Here is a 22,234-nt window from a genome sequence, read left to right as displayed (position 1 = left end):
CTCTTGTCAACTCAAGAATTCCTCTCAGACATCACGGTCCACATCCCTACTGCTGAGTCTTTATTTCTTTGATTATCATAAGTAGCTTGGTGGGAACCGTCTTTAATAGCTAGCAGCCTCCTCAAACACAATTCAGTTTGTTAAGGATAGGTGGGAAAGCAGCTCAGTGCAAAGGGTGGGCCTCAGTGCTTTGCTGTGCCTGTAAGATATTGACAAGAGTGCCAGGTGCCTAGGCTACATGTGGGCATCAACTTAGGAACAGAAGAGCTTCCCGAATTCAGCCACATTCAAAGCATGCAGTTGAGGGGAACGTAATTCCTTGAGGCTCTAGGCAGAACAAGGCAAGCACGCTCTTGGTGCTCCAGGCTGTTGCCTGGGGTTGTCAAGTTCTTTCTATTCTTTTAATGATTTGTACTCAAATGAAAGCATTGATTCATCATTCTGTTTCCAAGGGACAAAGTCATGCATTTGGAATAAAAAACAACTTGGCTGATTTTAGGTCATATGATTTTTATAATGAAGATACTTACTGTTCAAAGACTGTTTTTCTAAAAGAGGTAAAGTTGAAGATGGAGACAGTGGGAGATTTAGAAAACTAGGCATTAGAGTTGAATAAGAAACAGGCAGCCTAAAGGAAGAAAGCTAACAAGACAAACATCACAGCCATGTCAGGTAAGTATTTATGTGGATGTTCATTGGATGATGAGAAAGGAGTGGCAGAGGTGGACCATGATCTCATCAGCATCCCTTTCCTTATGTGCCTGAGGTCCCTAACATAGTGAATATGATAAAGAAGAATATGTAACTACAAAGAATGGTCTCTGGCTTTGGTAATTTATAATTTATCTTTAGCTACCTCCTCTTTCTTATTTTTTTCTCTAGTATGTAGCTATGAAATTAATTAGAGCTAGAAGATGGCATCATTAATGGTTTGGGCAATAAGCTATATTGGCTCTGAAGGAGAGGAGAGAGTATTCTATGACTTCAGAAAAGAAGTATCTAAAGCAATGTATACGATGAAAGTAGCCAGCCCTAAACACTATGCTAGATGGCGTTCTTCTTGTATTGAGGTACAAAATGATGTTGGTACTGGTAAGAAGGAGGAAGTAAAGAAATCAGGTAGGAAATTTTTGATAGCAGTAAATTATCATGGTAAAATAGAAATCTTGATATTTTTGCAAACCATTTGGATATAATACAACCTGGTTCCCTTGTGGACCCAACATTTTCTTTCCTCAGTTCTAGTCATTATTAAGTTGGTCCAGTGACTTTGAGAAGGTGTTGGCCAACCTTCAAGGACAATTAAAAACAAAAAGAAAGGCAATATTGGCAGAAAAATAACAACAAAAAAAGCTTTTATAATTGAAGGATACAGAATGTATTCTTCACTGGGTACCATGAAAACAAAATAGGATAGACGAAGAGTAAACCCACCCTAGCTCCCTCCAAATAAAAGGAAGAAAGGAAGGATGAAGACACAATACGAAGGAAACAGTAAGAATAGTCAAAATAATGGAGCCCGTACAAAAGTAAAAGGAAGTGTCATAATTTTTATTGACACTCTTCTTTCATATTTGAAGATATTATTGTGTTGTCTATGACTCTCACTCTTTGTGAGATATATATATATATATATATATAATTGTACTATTTACTTCAGATTATTGTATTTTATCCACTTATCCTAGGAGTACTTAATCCTCAATAAAGGTGAAAAAGAAACTTGTTGAATAGAATTAATAGAGTAACATTAATAGTGTACATATATACACACTCAAAAACATTCTGTTTAGAAGACATAAAATGTAGTGACCTAAGAATGCTAGATAAGAAGATGGACTGTGGGCTGGGAAGATGGCTCAGTGGTTAGGAGCTCTTGATATACAGTCATGAGGATTGGAGTTGAGGTCCCAGCATCTATATAAGATTTTGCATACGTATCTGCTACCCCAGTTCCAAGGCATCAGTCCACGAACATTGCTGGGGCTTGCTGGCTTCCAGCCCAGCCAAGAAAAGACGAGCTTTAGTTTCAAGGAAAAAAATCCCAACCCAAAGTATTAGGTAGAGAATGATAGAGAAGGATACCCAACACCTTCTTCTGGTCTCAATACAAGAATACAGGTTTATCCACCAGCACATGCAGGTACACATATGCACACACAGAGACACATACATAGATGCACATACATTCTCACACACATAGGTGCACATACAAACACACACACACACACACACACACACACACACACACACACACACACACAGCCATTGTTGGTTTTCTTTTACAAAATAAAAGGGAGATGGTAATGTTATACATAGGCACATATGCGTCAATTCCACTCGCTCATACCTGTAGCCTCTTAGAATCTTTTAGCCCCTGAGTGAATGCTTTTTAATACTGAAGATGAAAGCATTCTATATAGATAATGACTTCGATGGATGTATATTCATGTAAATTGCAAAGAAGAAATAATAAAAGCAATATCCAGAGGCTTATAGACTCTCAGACCATGTGAACTTTAGTGAGGTTTGAAATTTAAAATTTCAATTTTAAAGAAAAACCAAAAGGACCAAGATCCAGCCACAAAAACTTCTAAGAACCAAAAAGCAATGATTATTTTCTATTTCTAGAAACACGTCTTAGATCTTTCTATATTAGACAATGTTCACAGTTTATAAGGAAACTGACACTTTAAAAAAGAATCTGTGCAATGTTGCAAAGATAAATTTGTTCTTTTGCAAAAAGCAGACCTTCCTGAATGTATTTTATGTGAGTGTGTGCAGGTGTGTGTTTGTATATGAGATTGTGCATGCATGTATGCTTGCACGTGTGCACACACAGTTTCTGAAGTGGTGGGGGGGCATAATGCATCTCTTCCACCTTCCATGTCAGGCAAATGCTTTTATGCTTTTCTTGCTCCTGGGATGTCACCAAGCTTTCAAATTCTTACTTCGGTGATGTGAAGGGGGAAAAAAGTTATCTATACCCTCTCATGGCTGTCCTTGTAATGCACAACACAGACCATCACTTAAGATTTAAGGGCCCATAAAATAGAAAGCTTGCTTAACCCCTTGACTGCAGAGTACATGCATTGCAGCCCTGTGATATTGGAGTTTTATGAGTGCTGAGAGCTGAGACGTGTAAAGTCTTAGCCACATGTACTCATTCTGCTATGGTAACCCAGGTCAGAAGCAGTATAGGGTGGTTTTTTTTTTCCAGCTATTTCTATTTTCTTTGTCTTTGAGTCTGTTCCTAGAAATCTGTTTTGGAAATTATGGAATACTTGCAAATAAAATATAGTAATTCAATAAATTTAGTGAAAGGAAATAGAAAATACGTATGTTCTTTTATTGACCAAAATACAAATGAGCATGGCACATCTTCAAATAATTGAGGAAAGTCAGACCTAGTGACAGATTTCCCTTAAAAGGCATGTACAACAGTGAACAGGTCTGAACATGAAGTAAAAATTAATCTCTCCAGATACTGTATGGCATCCATGCATTTGCCAGAAGAAGAGCCAAACACAGAGATAGCAAGAATGTTAGCCATTCAAACGCACAAGGAGTGTTACAGAGAGAGAAAGAGAACTGATATTGGAAGAATGTTCAGAGTGGAATCATGAGCAAGAGTGAACCAGACTCTCCGATGGTCTTCTGCAAATGGAACTGGAGACAGATCTTAGAACGCTGTCTGCTCCCTGGACTTACAATTCAATTCATATAACCTAGGCTGGGTATTATCATTTCGTATGTTTGTATTCATTAAGAATCATTTCTTCTATCTAAGAGTATACAGTGAATAAGAGACAGTGATGAACTGTTTGCATTCTTACAGAATGGGTGTGGAAGCAGAGAGAACAATCATAATTTAAAAAAAAAACAGAAAGGAAGTATGGCTGGGCTTGGACAATGCTCATTTACAGCTTATGTAAGAATTTAACATATCTCATTATTTATCTTTTCCAGCATTTCTACACAGTAGATATAGCATCAGAGAAAACTGAATCCCAGAGTGGCAGGGGTTCTTTCTAAGGTCACACAGGCTGGAAGTAAGCTGCAGATCTGGGGCTAAGCACTATTGTTCTTATTCCAAGTTTGAGTTCCATTCCAGATCATCAGGTGGTGAATATATGTTATTAGACACATGACACTCCACTGTCCCCTCAGGAGAACCACTGCCAGGTTATAAAGGGGAAGCAAAGAAGGGAAGAAGGGAGGGAAAGAGACACAGGAAAGCACATAAGTTCCAGGAAAGTAGGGACAGAGAGAGGACACAAGGGAAGGAAGGATGTATAAAGAAATCTGAATTCAGGGCATTAGTGGAGCTCAGTTGTCACAGTGCTTGCCTGAGTATACACTAAGGTTTGACCCCCAAGTAATGAATAAAACTATATGTAGTAGTGAACTCCTGCAATCTTATGCTTATGAGGTGGAGAAGAGGATCCGAAATTGAAAAACATCATCTTTAACTACATAATGAGTCTGAGGCCAACACTGGCTACATGAGATCCAGAGTGAAACAGAAAGAGAGGAGGTAGAGATAGGATTATAAGGATAAGATGAACCCCCTCCATTATGTCCCATGCATCAAAGCTCCCAAGACCCATCAAGTCTATAGAGCTCCTCAGTCTGGCTAATTTTGTATTTATGTCATTCTCTAAAATACCCTCACAAAATAAGACAGTGTTATGATGGAGAAATGGGAGAATTAAAAAGGATTAAATGAAATATGGGACAGGAGGGGAAGGGTGGATAAAGGAATACAGAGAAGAGTAACAAACATTAAAAGCCTTTTGTAAAAGCCATATAAAAACCTACTACTTCCTAGAAACTTCCTTAGATATATTCTAATATACATAAATATATGTGTACTAGTTTAATTTAGTTAAATATGTATGTATTCAATTAAATTTGATTACCCCATAAATGGAGAGAACAATATCCCAGCTAGACACCATACACCACCAAATAATATACCCAATATTGGTTACCTCTTGAGTTTTTGACCAATGGGGTCCCACAGGCTACCCAAGCATTACAAGCTATTGGTTACTTTCCACAATTTGAAGAGAAGACCCTGTTGCTGAAGACACCACACACTTGAGTTGTAGAACATGAAGAAATCAAGCTGGTACTCAACTTGACCCTTCTGGCTACCTTTTATAGTGCTGAAAGGTGTTATGCATGCTACCAGAGGAGAAAAGTAATAGTCAGTCCTACCCATCTATGAACCATGTAAGCTAAAATAATGACCTGCCTACCAAGATAGGCCTACAGTGTAATACTGGCATAAAATTATGGGGGTAACCAACCACTTTTTAAATTCTGATTTAAGGCCTGTTCTACGAGATGGAACCCATACTTAATACTGTCAATGAAGCCAAGAACCTGTGACTAGCTAAGTTATGAGCCCTAGGTAAAAACTTATTACTATTCTGCTAAATGAGCATATTAACAAAGCTATTCCTAATGATTTATTGCTGTACTCATAGGTCAGCTTCCTCTTACAATAGATGTCAGTTAACACAGAGACCTACAACTGCTCAATGTGCAGAGAATAGGAGACTAGTGTGTTTTACCTTAAATGGGATGTCTGTATCACAGAGGTGATGGATGACTTCAAGGAAGCAGTGTTTCCCAGACACACCAGGATAAATATGAACTCACAACCAGTGTGATACACACAAGACCTACACAATCTGAAGCCAAACCAAAACCCACCGTGGAGGAGGGAAGAGGGGCATGAAATCTCACCCCTAGCTGAAGAGCTATTGGCATTGTATTGCTTCATAGAGAAAGTGGGTAATTAGACATCAGAAACTGTACCCCATGGGAAGGGAGGGAGGGAGGGAAGAGGAAGTCAGGGGAGAGAGGGAGACAGGGAAGGAGAGAGAGAGAGAGAGAGAGAGAGAGAGAGAGAGAGAGAGAGAGAGAGAATAAATTGAGTGGATAGAGAGGTAGTGGGGTTAAAATTAACTGGGGAGGAGATTGAATATGATTAACTATATTGGGTAACATTTTTAAAGATTAATAAAAGCATTATAAAATTGTTTACCCTCCCATGACTCAGACCCCAGAATGTCTTAGGGAAGCACTCTTTGAAGCTGTGTGGCTTTGACAAATCTGAGGTGAGCAGGGTGTTCTGATCTTACCTCTATTTATCAATGCATTCCATTTGCGTTTTCCTCCAAAGTGTTTTATGTCTTGCCCTGCAACTAAGTTGCTGAGGATGACATGTAAACTCTGCGAGAATTTAAAGAACACATACTGTTGTTGTGATGCTCAAGAGCCCCACAGCCGAAATTTTAGTGTTTTCAAAAAGAAAGTATCAATTGTTAAAAGGTTGTGATTCCCTCAGCCTGTCCATAATAATCCTAAGCCTTGATCACACAAAGTAATTGATGCATACAAAAATTGAATAATTTACTTTTATTTGTTTATTATTTAATAAATCCAAGAGTAAAATTAGAAGCTATACAATGAAATATTAATGCAGGAAACTTTTAAATATAATAAAACACTGAAAACTCATTTTATCGCAAAGATTTTAATGAAGGGAATATGCATGCCCTGGTTTTTATTAAATAGATAGCAGCATGCTGTGAAGATTGGAATCCATCTTAGAAAAAATGAATTAAATTTGGGATGACGAGTTCTTATTCTGGAAAGTGTCCTACTTTAGGGTCCCACACAGCACACTGAAGAAAGTATTTAGAAATGATAACTTCCAGTTAGGTGTAGGACAATACACTAAAGTTATGTTGTCTTTATGACTGGTGTAGCATTGCTTAGACAGTGTGGTCAGCTTCTTTATCTTGAAGAACAGAACTAAAGAGAATTTGTCCCTGTCCCTGGATCACCTTTGAACAGGAAGAAGCTGACTTCTGACTGGAACCAATAACATGGCCAGAAAGTTCTAGAAAGTTTCATTAGCTTCCCTGGTTCCACTTCATGATTTCACAGAGCAGGTCTGTGAAAGATGTAAGAGCAACTACCAGTTTAATGCCTGTGTCAGCATGTTGTGAATTCCAGATCCACATTTATCAACATCATCCCTATGCATATGACACTCAAGACCACTGAGCAGATGGGCTCTCTGGAGGAGTCATGTGTGACGCTGGAGGACCAAGCCTTTTATATATGGAGAGGTCACAAGGCTGGAAATTTCCAGAACTGGGGCCTTCTTGAGGAACACCTGGCTCTTGAAATGGTTTGTGTTTTGTTGCAAATAGTTGGCCACAAAGCAAACTCTAAACTGGACACCTGAGATGGAAGAGGAGACACAGCCTTCATTGTTCCTCTTAAACCAAAGATCTACAGAAGGAATTCTCCTTGTGTTGGTTCTCTTCAGTTCACTACATGCAGGGCCTTCTTGAAATACAATGGAACCTTGTTCTGCTATACTGAAAACTGAACTAAAATGCTTTCAAAGTTCAAGTTGTTGGCTTCATAACCAAAATATAGGATGTTTTCAACTCAATCTGGGTTTTCAGGGTTTCTTCCTGCCTTCTCTTTTTCTTTCAGAAAATATTTCTGGACTAACAGAAAATCTAGGTCAAGTATGGACTGTAAATGGTACTGCACCAAGAATAGTTGTGTCTCTAGATGAACAAACAAGCAATTTGGAGCAAACTTGTCAATCAATATTAAGGAAGAAAAGAGGAAGACAATTATTTAGATAGCTAACTAGTATGATTATACAAATTGGCCTTAGAGTAAAACCCTACACATCAGAGGTACATTATATCTAGCAAGAAAAGACTGTTTGAGTTAATATTATGCATGATGAATAAAAAAAAATTAATCATTAGGTCAATTTTACCAAGGTAACTAACATCCCAAATCTTTTGACAATGTGACCAGACCACAAAACTAAAAGGAAAACAAAAATAGCTGAGGGCTTAGCAGGCAGATCTGAAAAACAGAAGGTGAAAATAGAGGGTGTCTTACCTTATATTCACTCCCTACCCCTTTTCTTTTTCAAACATGCCATGTCTATTGGGTAGTCTTCTAGTTTTCTAGTGACAGGGCTGATTTTCCGGATGGATGCCTTGCTGAAGAGAATGCACATGTGCTTTTACCTATGAATATTTGGCTTGACTATGAATGGGACAACTCAGAGAATCTCAGACACATCAGATACAAGCCCAGGTTGGCTGACTTTGTGGCAGGGTGACACAGGATAAAGATGGGCAGATCAGTGACAGGGCTGTACCCTAAGTGACTGAATTACATGGCATTGGAACATTTCATTGTACCCTTAGCTGCTAATCATCAGCTTCCTTTTCAGTGACAAAGAAAAGCATAAAAAGAGGAGGAAGCAGTTCATTAGAATATCAGCATCATTACTTATGCAGAGTTTGGTCCATACAACCAAAGAATACACTAGATGTGTTAGCCTGAGCACCCTGAGTGTCTGCCAATACCTTTAACTCACTAATGAATGGGGGGATGTGTTAGTGATTCATTTTATACCTGATTTATCAATATTTTATTGGCCTGACAAGACTCCCCCCCGAATAAAAAATGCCCAGAGAGAATTCCAGCACATCTATTACCTCTGCAATCTACAAATTTGGACTGTCAGATATTGGGCGCATAGGCTATCCCTGCTGTTCCACAGGGCTCGCCTTCCCCACTCTGCTCACTCAAAGTGTCTAATTAGCAGCTCCACTTATTTCTCATTGCCTTCAGCATCTCAATCAAGGCTTTCTGCTGAAGGAACCCTGCTGCTGGTGCTAGAATTAAAAAAATCATGAAACTCATATTCATGCAATCAGCCTATAAATACCACCCTTTCATCACCAGGGTAAAGGAACAGACTTTTGCCACAGCACCTTCTTCATGCATGACTAAGACGAGCCTCATCTTGCATTTCCCCTTTGTGTCTGGTCTTGGTGATTCTGTGTTCCAGTGGACATAGATGGGAGGATGGAGGATCCTTAGGGATGGGTGAATTTTCTGTCAAGTGTGGAAAGATGGGCAAACATTCATCGGGTTGTCAAAGATATCTATATTCTATAAAAATATAAATACATCGTAAACACACCACCCTAAGACATAAACTTTGGAAAGAGCAAAGATTCCTTGCCCTCTTCCTGGTGAATGGTTATCAAGTCTGAAACAATTACATAACTACGTGTCTAGACAATGAAGCTGTCAACAAAAATACACATGGAGACCTCCAGTAATGACTTTCAATAATCAATTAACTAATTTAAAGTAAGTGGAGAGCTAAGCATTGTGGTGCATGCCTTTAATCCCAGCACTTGGGAGGCAGAGGCGGATGGATCTCTATGAGTTTGAGACCAGCTATATCTTCATAGTGAATTCCAGGTCAAGGATACATAAGGACACCCTCTCTCTAACAAAAAGGAAATGAAGCAAAATGAATTACTTTTCTTAGAGTATCTTTTGACGTGATACTTTAATAAAATGACAACAAATCCTAGTGATCAGAAAAGATACCAGTATACACTAGTGATGCCTTGTTTCATAAGGGAAATGCATTCTGAGATAGGATACACTGGAAAATTTGTCATACTACATGGATTGTTGGGTATATTTACACGTACTAAGATTGCTGTGACAACTAGTAGACAATGTGATCTGTGACCACCATTATCTATATGGTCTGTCACTAACCAGAATGTTGCTATAGGCCATGTAATTTGTATTCTGATGGGGCCAAACACATCTCAAAATCAATAGGAATGGTATGCAATTGATTCTCAAATTTTCATAAGCCATAAAACATATAAAAACAGCATATTTGTTAGAATATAGACCCTCCAGGCTTCCCAAGAAAAATTCTAGTCCAGAAGGTTAGGAACTACATCTATGAACCTCTATTGTAAAAGAGAATCTGAGGCAAAGGAGAAACTCAGTTGGTAAGGTGCTTGCCACACAAACATGAGGACCTGAGTTTAACACACACACACACCCAGACCCATGTGAAAAAAGCTGAGCATGGTGAAATAAGCATTTGAAATCCCAGTGCTGAGGGAGCAGTAACAGAAGGCTCCTTCAGCCTCCCAGTCAGCCAGCCTGAACTACTGGGTGAGCTTCAGAACAGTGAATGACCCTGTGTCCAAAGAAAGGTAGATGACACCTGAGGAATAATATCCAAGGTTTTCTTCCAGCCTCAGTACATGCATACATACATACACACCTGTACCTACACACACACTCAAAAAAAACCCCACAAACACATGCACACATACATACACACAAAAAGATAAAATGCAGTAATTTTGGTGCAGGTGACCTTACCAGGGGTTGAAAGATCATGATGTGTGCACCATCCCCAAATGAGACTTTTTCAGTGGAGGTTACCCTCGGGTATCTACATACTTAGGTGGTCACAATACCAGTACTGCTCAGATTAGGACCATCTCTAGATGTAGTGAGGTCTTTCTTACAGTGCTGTTAGGCTTTGGCCTCAATGCAACATTCTGCAACTCATTCAGCAGAAACACAGGCGAAGCAAGACTTCACTCTGATATTCTTGAGTTCTCTTGCATTGTTTAACATCAGTAGCATTATGAGGGTGGGGGTAACATTGAGCAAGGGTAGCTTCCAAGAGAAATCCAATCAAGCTCACTGCTGTTCAGCCACTTGGGTCAGAGTGTTATCCAGCTCTGCTTATGGTCACACTTAGACATCCAATGGCTGCTGAGATAACTCTCTTGGATGCCTTCAAGAAAATTCCAGTTTGACAGACTTAGAAAAACCATCCAGGCTACTGGACTGGGTCAGGCACTAATAAAGTCACAAAAGTAACTAGACCAGGGTTGGGGACTTAGCTCAGTGGTAGAGCGCTTGCCTAGCAAGCACAAGGCCCTGGGTTCGGTCCTCAGCTTCGACAAAAAAAAAAAAAGTATCTAGACCAGTATGAGTCTGTCTCTTTCTGATGGGGAACCAGGAATGAGTAGCACAGTTTTGAAGTTTGTTTAACATTGGTTGGTTGGTTTTTGTTGTTGATATTTTTGATGCATCTTTCAAATAAGAGTAGGAACATAATGCCTTGCTTGACTGTGTTTCTGTGCAATGCCTGGTAAACAGGAATTTTACCTGATGAAAATTTGTCAGTTTTACTGCAATAACAATAAAGTGTAGCTAGACAAGATCACATAAGATCTTTTCCCTACATACCATTTGTTGGTAAAGAACTTTCTTTTGCCTGGACCATTAATATACACCTCTCAATCCCCCATCTACAACCTATAGACACAACCTTCCTTGTAGCATGTTGAAGAATTCAGAGTGCAGCTATTATCAACTGCTCTTAAAAATTCATCTTCCCTTATCTCTCTGCAAGGATAGTATATTGTACACTAAATGACTTTAGGAAATGCCATCTGCCTATCTTAGAATGTGAATGGTGTCCCTGGAGGTGGGTTGGCTGGTCCACTATCCATCAGGCACCCAGATGCAGGAATGCCTCCTTGAAACTGTCCAACTCTATGTTTAGATTTTTTTGCTGCCACACTGTATCATCTTCACTCTACCATTTCTCTTCCTCTCTACTGTGAGCCTCCAGAGGAAGGTGAAGAATCATGCATTGTCTACTGAATAGTGAGCTCATTAAATCTCAGATGAATGGATGCTCCAGATTGAATCTGAAATGCCCCTAAAGGCTCATGTTAAAAATTTGGTTGCCAACAGATGAGGCTTTGGAGAAGTAACTGGACCAGGAGGGCTCCATCTCCATCAACAGATTAACCCATTAATGGAATCATGATATCACATTATTAGGATTTGATGGTGATTTAGAATGTAGGGTCTAGATAGAAGAAGTGGATCAATGGAGCTGGGCCTTTGAAAGTTCTAGCTTGTCCCAGAATTTTCTGGTTTATACTTTGCTTCCTCGCATCCATGAGGTGAACAACCTTTGCCTCTAACAGTTCCTATCACCATGATACTCTGCCTTGCCTCACACCCCAAGAGACAGCACCACCGAAGCATGAAGCAAAACCTCTGAAACCATGAACCAAGATGAATCTGTCCCTCTTGAGTATCTGTCATGGCATTGACAACTCTGATGATACAATAATGGAATGACTCAACCAAACTATCACTGGGCTTTTAAATAGACATATCCAAATGAGAATTGAGCCCTCAAGACACATGAAGCCAATGCAATGATAGTAGGAGGCACAGATAGCAAGCTGGAGAAGGTGTTTATCACCCCCACACATAGCATTGTACTTCAAGGGATGTTTACACTGAACCAACTGTCAGGGATGGCAATAAGAAAGGAAAAGCTGTCACTGGACTCAACTCCTATCAAGAATGAGAAGAGTTGGTTTTCCAGTGGTTGACAAGGTTGAGAACAGGGTGCACAAACTGTGTGTCCTTCAGGATTGTTGTTGAGGATGACTGAAAACCCTAAGCCTAAGAAAGAGCACCACTCATGAGGCAAAGGTCTGGCTCTATTGGGAGAGTGAGATATGGATTTGTTGAGCATATTACAGTTGGCTTTGCTGCCAATGTCTCTAAGCCACTTGACAAGACTCTGCAGATAGGTTCCCACACCCTTTGCCCTTGGTCATGGAACATCTAGCAAATTTGGGTGAGGTTCTGACTGTATATCTGATTGGATGGATGTCAAGATGGCTGACAGCAAGCCTTGGAGCAGCTACACAGTGACATCTGCTACAGTACATCTGCCAAAGGCATGCTGAGGACAAGACAGAGGAGAACTCCCTGAGGACAGAAACTCTAGAAAGAGGTCCCCTCCTGAGCAAAGGTGCTGTGGGTGGCACTCTACACCTCTGCACCATTTTTTCATTGTTTAAAAAGGTGGTGACTTAGAGACACAGGTTTCACCTCCTGGAATCCCTCACTGAAAAGAAAATGTGATAAAAGAATTTAATTAAAAGAAAATCACTCCATCTTTCAGACCCTTTCTTTCATTTGACTTTAAAACATGCAAGAATATGCTCTGAAATATTATAGGTAAAAATAGAAGGCTGCAACACAACCCCAAAATCCACAGTTCAAAGCAAAAGGAGCCGGTTAATAAGCTGCTTTCTCTCCCCTCTTCCTGCTTTTCCTTCCCACTGAGCAGATCTAAATACTTGATGTTTTAGTCAAGTTTTTATTTTTTTTTTTATTTTTTTAAACGATCGCCCATGTTTCATGCAGACCTCTCCCTGAGATATATTGGCCAGGGTACATAAACAGCTGGTGTGCTCCAGGGCCACTGTATATTTTATTCTGGATGGAGCCCACGATAAGAAACTGAATTTAGAAAGCATTTTGTAGGAAACTAAATTCAGCCACTGAATAAAATACAAAGAAGGGGCTTTTTGAATGGGTTCTCGTTCATTAGAATTTAATGCATCAAAAGTTATCTTGTGTGTAAAGTGGGAAGGGCAAGAGTAAACGAACAAGCTTCACAAAACCAAATCCCCCGGAGACATGTTTTATTTTTCTTCTAGAATAAAGTAAATTCCAAGAGATAATTTTGTATGAAGAGAAGGCGCTCGGGGTTCCAAGCAAGAATACTTGACAACTTCCTTTCTTACTGCATCCAACCACAGAAGCGATGGGTTGAGGCTCCTCGTGGAAACAGGGTCCTGCACAGTTTCATGTTGTGGAGGAAAACTGAACTTTAATTGACTGGGATCGCTGCTTTATTGTACATGTCCCTTTGTGGTCCCCCAAAAAAGAACACAGAGCCACATAAACGTATGTGTAAACAATACCCTTCCCTGTCTTGCCCTTCCCTGCGTCTTAGGTCTAGGCTGAATTAGTACATAAAGGTTAAAAGAAGGTTAATCAAGAGAGGGTACCACATTGCAAAATAGTGTCACATCTCTTATTTGCGAGACGAGAGAGGAGTAAAGAAGGGGAATGCTTTCGAGAGAGAAACTCTGTAGCTTGCTAGTTAAAGACTCTGTGGCAGAAGCAGTACCTGGGAGTTGGTTAAAATGCTTAACCCCAGGTCCTGCCTCCTCAGATGTGAAGCCCTAGTACCTTAGTCTTCATTAACAGGATCCCCAGAGGTGCACATGCCAAGCATACTTGAGAAGCATCGGTCGAGTCCAAGCATCTTTCTTCAAGAAGAGCATGGACTCACTGAGATGTCACAAGACAGCAAAAGCATGAATGAAGTCCCCAAGTAGTCTATGTGGGTGCTGGGGACATTCAATATTTGAGAATCGGGCCACAGCTCACAAGTAAGGATGAGATGGTGCAGACATATACAGAGACAAGTCTTTTTGTAGAAGCATAGAACAGATGAGATTTGGAAAGCCAGAAGAGGAGGAGCAAAGTCACTCTCGTGTACGAAGAGGCTGAGTTTAAATAGCAAGCCCTGCTGAAGCCTGAAGCAAGGGCACAGAGAGGAACTGGTAGGCTCCAATTCAGGAAGGGTTAGTCAGCAAGGAGGGGAGCACTCACTTTCTAACCACATTAAAGCCTGTAGCATGCTGGGTTCACTCAGAGATCTCTTAGCACACTTAATATCATGTGCGGAAGATTTAATGTTACAGAATGAATCACAGCCATCCCCTGCTGCATGCTCTAATTCTAATGCAATTGAATTTGGAGATGCGGCTCTAAATGGGTAACTAATGTTAAAAGAGTCATGAGGTGGAGAGGGGTTCTTCCCGGTCCAATGGGCTTGGAGGATGCTTAGGCAGTTTACCTGCACAGAGAAAGGGCCATTGGTGACACAGAGAGGCGACGCCCATGGCCAAGCCAGGAAGAGAGCGCCCTCAGGAACAAACAGGTCTTCCCACACCTTCATCAGGACTTCCACCTTTCACGACGGAAAGAAAACACTTGTCTGCCGGCGACACACACCCATTTGTGGCGTTTTGGTGAGGTAGCATGCTTGCAAACTTTTCAGTGTCACACAACAGCTGACGTAAGCCTCTTAAGGGTAGAAGGCTTTATTTCAGCTCATTGTTTCAGAGCCTTCGGTCCATGGTTGGCTCGCTCGCTTGCTGTGTACTTGAGGCTTCATAGTAGGGAACACATGACAAAGCAAATCTTGTGATGAACAGAAGAAAGACTACGGGAAGGAGACAGGAGCAATGTTCTCTTCTAAGGTATGCCACTGACTACGCTCTTTAGTCAGCCCCAGCTTCTATTAGCGCTGCCATCCCCCAGAGTCAATTCAGATTCTGAGTCCATCTGTGGGTAAATGCACAGGCAGAAGCCCAGCCCTCGTGGTACAACCACTTCTCAACAGCGCCACCAGCTGGAGACTAAGCATCAACGCATTAGCCTTCTGTGGGACCGCCTCACGTCCAAACAAAACAAGTAACCCAGGAAAGTTATGCAGGGCAGCATGGTGAATGTACCAGCTTTCACTTTTAGGTTCTGCTGTCACCATCTTAAAATTCTTCACATATTTTGAACAAAGACCCTGAATTTTCATGTTTTACAGACTCCCATAACCAGTAGCTCTTTATTTCCCAATCAGTACTTTGGTCACTGATACACACAAAGCTTTGATCATCATAACTCTACCCCATTATCCTGCTGCATATTCTCCCTTCCCATTTGGTCTCTAAGTATGGAGGTCCTAGGAGGGAGGGAGGGAGGGAAGACCAAAAACCAACTACCGCCCTAAGCTGGACTGAGAGATGGAAGGCCTGTTGGGGACAATATCAAAAATCAGCTTTGACATGGAAAGCGCATTTTGAAAGAAAAGCAGTTATGCTCTGTGGAGGGGTGAGGGGACACCCGCTGGAGGAAGTAAGGGCAGCTCTTGTTTCACTTTGCCTTCAGTTTTTATTTTCTAGTTTTTCTCGCTGTGAAATGGCGTGTGGTTCTTTTTCACGCTTTGGAGGAAAAGCTAGCCCTTCAGCTAAAATAACTGAGCGAGAAGGAAGGAAAAGTTGCACTGAAGGAAAGCAGATACTGGAGCTGCATGCATATACGTATATTTACTAGTTCTTACCTAGAATTGATGGGCCGTAAATAAGTAAAACTTTAGAAATGAATGAAATACCTGGGGGAGAGACTCTGAGGATTACAGAAGAGAAAAAGACCAAGAATTGGTATAAAGAAATTAATGCTATTGGGGTCACATAAAGGAGGCCAGAGAAGGAAAGAGAAAAGGCAAAGGAGGAAAGAAGGAACTGGGAAGAAAGTCAATGTCAAGTAACGTGAAATTAAAGTGTGGAGAGTTTAGAAGGAAGGATTGAAAATGGTGAGGAAGGAGAAAGGATGAGCAGATCAGCGGGAACGATTATGGGCCGGCTGCAGACTCACTATTGTGGGTTGCAGCGAATCACATAGATCGGGCCAGAATCTAATAATTCTAAAGAAAGAAAACAATTAAGAGAGCTAATTTGGGTCAGCTAGAGTAAGCAAAAGAGTCGAGGAAAGATCGTCCCTGTTCCTGTATGGAGGGCAGTGCATATTTAAAGGGAGAGAAAAAAATACTGCAAAGAATTTGAAAATACTTGGAAGAGGAATGGGAAAGCACTGAAGACCAGCCAACTGGTTATCCAAACCCAAAGGGTCAGCCTGAAAATGGACATACAAGCAACATTATTCAGACTGAGCAGGTCCTACTTATGTACTTAGGAGTATAGATCTATATACACATATGACACATAGACATATGTGGGTAACAACAATCTAAAATAGAGGTCGTGAATTTGGAAAAGAGTAAGGAGGAGTATATGGAACAGTTTGGAAGGAGGAAAGAGAAGGGGGAAATGCATAATTAGATTGTAATCTCAAAAAAAAAAAAATAAAAGAAAGAAGAATTTTTAAAAAGAATGTGTAAGAAAGGTAGCGAGGGCTCAGGGGAGGCCAGCGGGCATCAGGAACGTGGTTCCAGGGCAACAGCAGCCCGTGAAGAGGGGGGGTGTTCTTCCTCTGTGAAAAGGGAGAGTCGTCGCGAAAGATAATGTGGAAGCCCCCACACACACACCCCACCCCACCCCCCGAGTAGACAGAATCAGGAGTCAACCGGCTCCTCACAACATGCAGTTTCATAGTTTCGTACAGCTATACGGGGCCCGCCAGGCAGTAGTATATCACAGACACATTATAAAAACAGAAGTTTTAATCCTCCTACATGAGCCCCTTTTCTAAAAATGCTGCCGCACAGCGTCCTCACCAAGAGACAATAAACAAACTGCTTACTCGGCAGGATGAAGAAGCCAAGCAGCTTTTGAATATTTCATGGCCAGGCTTCAGGTGTAAAATTTCAGGAGTAGGAATCTGCAGAGCAATAAGGAACTGAAAATAAATAAATAAATAAAACTGAAAATAAATAAATAAATAAATGATAAAAGAATTATCAGCAAAACAATATTTCAGAAGGAGACCAAATGACTGAACTGACCCAATTATCTTAGGAGGATAGAATCATCATTTATTATAAGCCTTGGAATCAGAGGCTACACACACACACACACACACACACACACACACACACACACACACACACAGAGTCACATACCCAAACATGAGCATGCATGACAGAGTAACTTTTAAATAATACATCAGCTCAGTCACTACCCTGGTCCATTCCTGGTACTACAACAGCTCACTATGAGTTCAGTGGTTGAAACAATAGAAAAATAGTTCTGCTGGTTTTGAAAGCTGAGAGTTGCAAGATCAAGGCAAGTTTGGTGGGGCCTGCTTCCTAGGGCATAGGTAGTAACTCCTTGTGTCCTCGGATGGAGGGGGTGCAAAAGATCTCTTTTGTGACTCTTTCACAAGGTCACTAACTCCATCAAAGAGGGAACTACACCATGACCTGATTATCTCCCAGAAGTCTCAGCTCATAAAGCCACTGCCCTGAGGGTTTGTGTGCTGGCACATGGGGTAGGGAAGGACACAGATGTTCAAACACAGCACAGTGCTGCATCAAATTCTGTGCTCCCCTTTCCTATAGTTCAATTTCAAAAATACATGAGGTTATTAGAGACTGAAGAACAGGGAAGATATTAGATAGATAGGTAGGTAGGTACATAGATAGATAGATAGATAGATAGATAGATACATACATACATACATACATACATACATACATACATACGCACATACATAAAAAGCATCTCTTATTATACAGGCAGATGTGAAGCAGTCATGAGCAAAGATACTTTATGTTCTTTGAACATAAAGCTTATATTTTACTACATCACAATCAATGAAATTATAAACACAATTTAGTCATTCCAACCCCATAGCTCAAAAGAAAATAATTCTAATATTTGTGTGCTTCTCTACAGAAAACTCTTAGGATTTCCCCCAAAATACTTTAAGCGTGATTAAAATGCAAACCAAAAGGAAGTTACGTGTGGACTGTGCCATTCTATCTAAAACTTTCTGAGGTCACCTTTTATACAGCCACAGGCATACATCTATATCCTGGTCCCAGAAACAGAACAAAAGATGGGGGTTGTGGAAGAGAGCTGATGAGTCTATGGACTCCTAAGAACATGGGTTGGTGAGTGGCAGGGGAATGCAGAGGAAGACGAGCTACTGAGAGGAATGTGCACATTCAGGTGTTCTTTACTCCAGGTAAAGTTCTTACAGTTAACAACAAAATGGATGCCAGAGAAATGCTGGGATGCAAGAAGAGGTGTCTGGAGGTATAGGAAGAAGACCTTGAGCTGTGGTTCACAACTTTCTTAATGCGGTCACCATTTAATGCAGTTCATGTTATCATGACCCCCTTATCATAAAATTATTTTCATTGCTACTTTATAACTGTAATGTTGCTACTGTTACAAATTGTAATGTAAGTATTTTGGGGAATAGAGGTTTGCCGAAGGGGGTCATGACCCACAGGTTGAGAACTACTAATCTAGATGGACATGAAAAAGTGTGAGCAAATGTGAGTTTATAATTATGTTAATGTTGAGCACTGGTACAGCAAAACTCCAGCATCTGATCACACAAAACATAGAGATCTGTTATTTGAAAATCACATGGAGACAAGATGCTTGCACCTCGCTGGACAATGCTATCTTCCCACTCTGTTCCAATGTTGAGATACAGTATTTGTGGCCTGTGGCCAACTGGGATTTTGCTGGATAGTGACTACTATTCCATGGGTCTCTTGGGTGGGTGGTTCTTGTTTTAGCAACTTGAACTCAGACAAGCCTGAGAACTAGAAACCTCTCTACCCTGAGAGTGTTCCCAGAGAAGCCTACCTTTTTTAGGTTTCCCTTGCCATACCCTGTTCTCCCAATGAAACCACGACTGTAGTATGGGAATTAGCATTATCATGGTACAGACCCTTAGTGGATTACAGCATTCCCATTCAAACTGAAGACAGTAAACAGAAATACCAAATGCTGGGGTTAGGAGTTGTAATCCCAGAACTCCAAAGAGAGGGAGAAGCAAGACAGCATTATGATCTAGACACCAGAAGCCAGAGCACCAGAATAAGAATCCCATATCCAAAAAGAAACAACCAAATCTATACGAGACTGAATCCTGAATCCTGAATCTGAGATGCTAAAGAGGTTCAAAACTTCCCAAACTCGGGGTACAGGATAAGACAAAGAAACACAAGCAGTGGGTGGGGGAAGATTTTTTTTAAAAAAAGATAAAATTGTGTTGAATTAAAAATACTTCTTAGAATTCTAGCTGTTTCTGAGCAATATGGATGGAATTTGGAGCAGACAGGAGAGATGAAATTTAAACAGATCAAATAAACGCACTGCTACATAGGTTAAAGGAACTTACCACACCGCAGGTAAGAAGCAAATACCCTCATTTCAGGAGTATTACAAAAGTAAACTAGTTAGCAGAAAGTGACAAAGTAGCTGTTTTGGTTCACTTGGTGTTGCTGTAAAAGAAGAGGACACATTCAGAGATTGTTAAGATAATGAAAATTTGGGAGTTTAAAAAATATTTGTTTTTAGTATGTGTGCGTGTGCATGTGTCTGTGTCTGTCTGTGTAAGCATGCATGTGTGTGTGTGTGCATATGACTGTGGATGCCTTCAGAGGCCAGAGGATCTGGGGCCTCCTAAAACTGAAGCTGCTGGGGGTTTGTGAGCTTGGAATCAAACCATGGTCCTCTGGAGGCACAGCAGGCATCCTTAAACATTGAGCCATCTCTCCTGCCCTAGAAATTTACAGTTCTGTAGACTGACAAGTCCGAGGTCCAAGGGCTCCTTCTGGTGACACCCCTCAAGCTTCATCTTAACATGCAGAAGGGTGTCATCAGGGGGAGAGCAGGCATGAGACCAAGGGCAGAAGCAACAGCATATGTATGTCTAAGAAACTCAGTAACAAAGCCACCTCTGTGACAACTAACAGCAATGACAATCTGCTGTGAGATGTCTTTATGCTGTGAATATGTGTTGCTCTGATTGGTTAAGAAATAAAGCTGTATTGGTCTATGGCAAGGCAGCTTAAAGGCAGGCAGGAAATACAAGCAGATAGACAGGAAGAGGAAAAGCAGAGGCGGAGGGGATGCCATTCAACTGTACAGGGAGCAGCATGCAATGGCACACAGATAATGCCACAGAACACATGGCGGCATATAGATTAATAGAAATGTGCTGTTTAGTTATAAGAGCTAGCTAGCAAGAAGCTTGAGCCATAGGCCATATAGTTTGTAAATAATATAAGCCTCTGTGTGTTTACTTGAGTCTGAGCTGCTGTGAGACCACGGGAGAGAGAGATTTGTCTGGATGGAGGAGGACCAGGTGGGACACAGGAAAACTTCTATTACAGACAATCCCTCCCTTGAGGATGGGACACTCAAGACCTAATTACCTCCTAAACATCCCACCTTCCCATTTTCTCAGAGGGGCAATTCAACTGCACATGGGATTTGGAAGAGACATTTTGCTACCAGCTGGTTCCTCAGCATCGAAACGTTGCCCACTGGAAGGAAGAAGGAGGCTCCTAAGAGTGAGACAGCCAAGGAAACAGCAACTCGGGAAGTTCACTGCACTTAACTTTCAGGAAGCTGAGACAGTGACAAGGTTCATGAGACCTCTACCCAAGATTATAAAAGTAATAAATTATTGGTGGTGAGAAAAGCTTCAGGACGCAGCTTTCATGAAGTCCTCACCCATGCTGAGGTGAGTTTTTTCTTTTCCTGCCACTTCCTGAGTCACTTGTATGGCTGACTATAAGTCACCTCAATCCATTTGTGTTGACCAAGCAAGGTGTAGTGGAATTACGTCCTTGCTCTGCCTTTGGTACCCTATGTGAGGTAGAGATATTCATCCCCATCTTCCCAGGAAAAGTTATGCAACACAACCACAGAAACTGTGGAATACTGTCCCAGTACTGAGACTGGATAAAAGTCAAAGTGATCGTTGTTCCCAAATCATCTAAAACCAGACACACTTCAATCATGTCTGCATGATTACATTTTAGGAAAATGGACAAATAACAGAATTTTGAAAGGGAAATGAGAAGACATTACACTCAGTTAAGATTGCCCATCTATGTTTATATGGAAAACAATAGAAATACATTTCGGGTATATACGACTCATAAAAAGTGCCAATCATTTGTACCTCTAAAAAAAGAAATTAAAATTGTTTTCCATCTGGCCACAATTCAACATACAAATGTGGGAAAGCTGTTATATATAAAGACTGCCGGAAAGAAGTTGATAACCAGTTAAATATAGATTTATGTCTAGGAAATTATAGCAACACTATTTATATTCTCATTAAAAAGAGAAGAAAGACATCTACTACCATATGACTGGTTTTCATCCGTCTAGCCAGCACAGTTGAATATAAGACATGGGCAACATATCATTAAAGAAGACAAGGGGCTTTGCCGTTAGTTTGTACATTATTTTCTGTTTACCTAGGAAATACCAGAGAATCAAATGAAAAGAACTATAATAAACCTAAAGGAATTCTATTTTACTGTTGAAAATGAAACACATCTATTTTTAAAAAAATCAATACTCGCCCTACATGCAAGCAACTGACTGCTAGAAAATATAATGTAAAGTTAGAGCCCATTCATAATAATGAGTGCACAGAATATGCATGGTAATGAAGAGTGTCTACAATGCTGACAGGCATTAAAGGATATTTGGATGAATGGAGAGGTGGTCTATCCTCCTGTCTCAGAGAGCTGAATGTTCTAATGTTCTATATCAGTCCAAGCATATTTATAGAAGCATGTACTTGTCTCTAATAACCTAATGGCACACTGCGGTAGAGTGTAGTTTTAATGTCTACCAGAAAGAAATGAACATTAGGAATAGCTGAAGATTTTTTTTAACAAAATGGAAGATTAGGGTAGAAGTTGCTTTTA

This window comes from Onychomys torridus, chromosome 19, assembly GCF_903995425.1.
Source record: "Onychomys torridus chromosome 19, mOncTor1.1, whole genome shotgun sequence".
Taxonomy (NCBI): Eukaryota; Metazoa; Chordata; class Mammalia; order Rodentia; family Cricetidae; genus Onychomys; species Onychomys torridus.
This window is presented reverse-complemented; position numbering follows the sequence as displayed.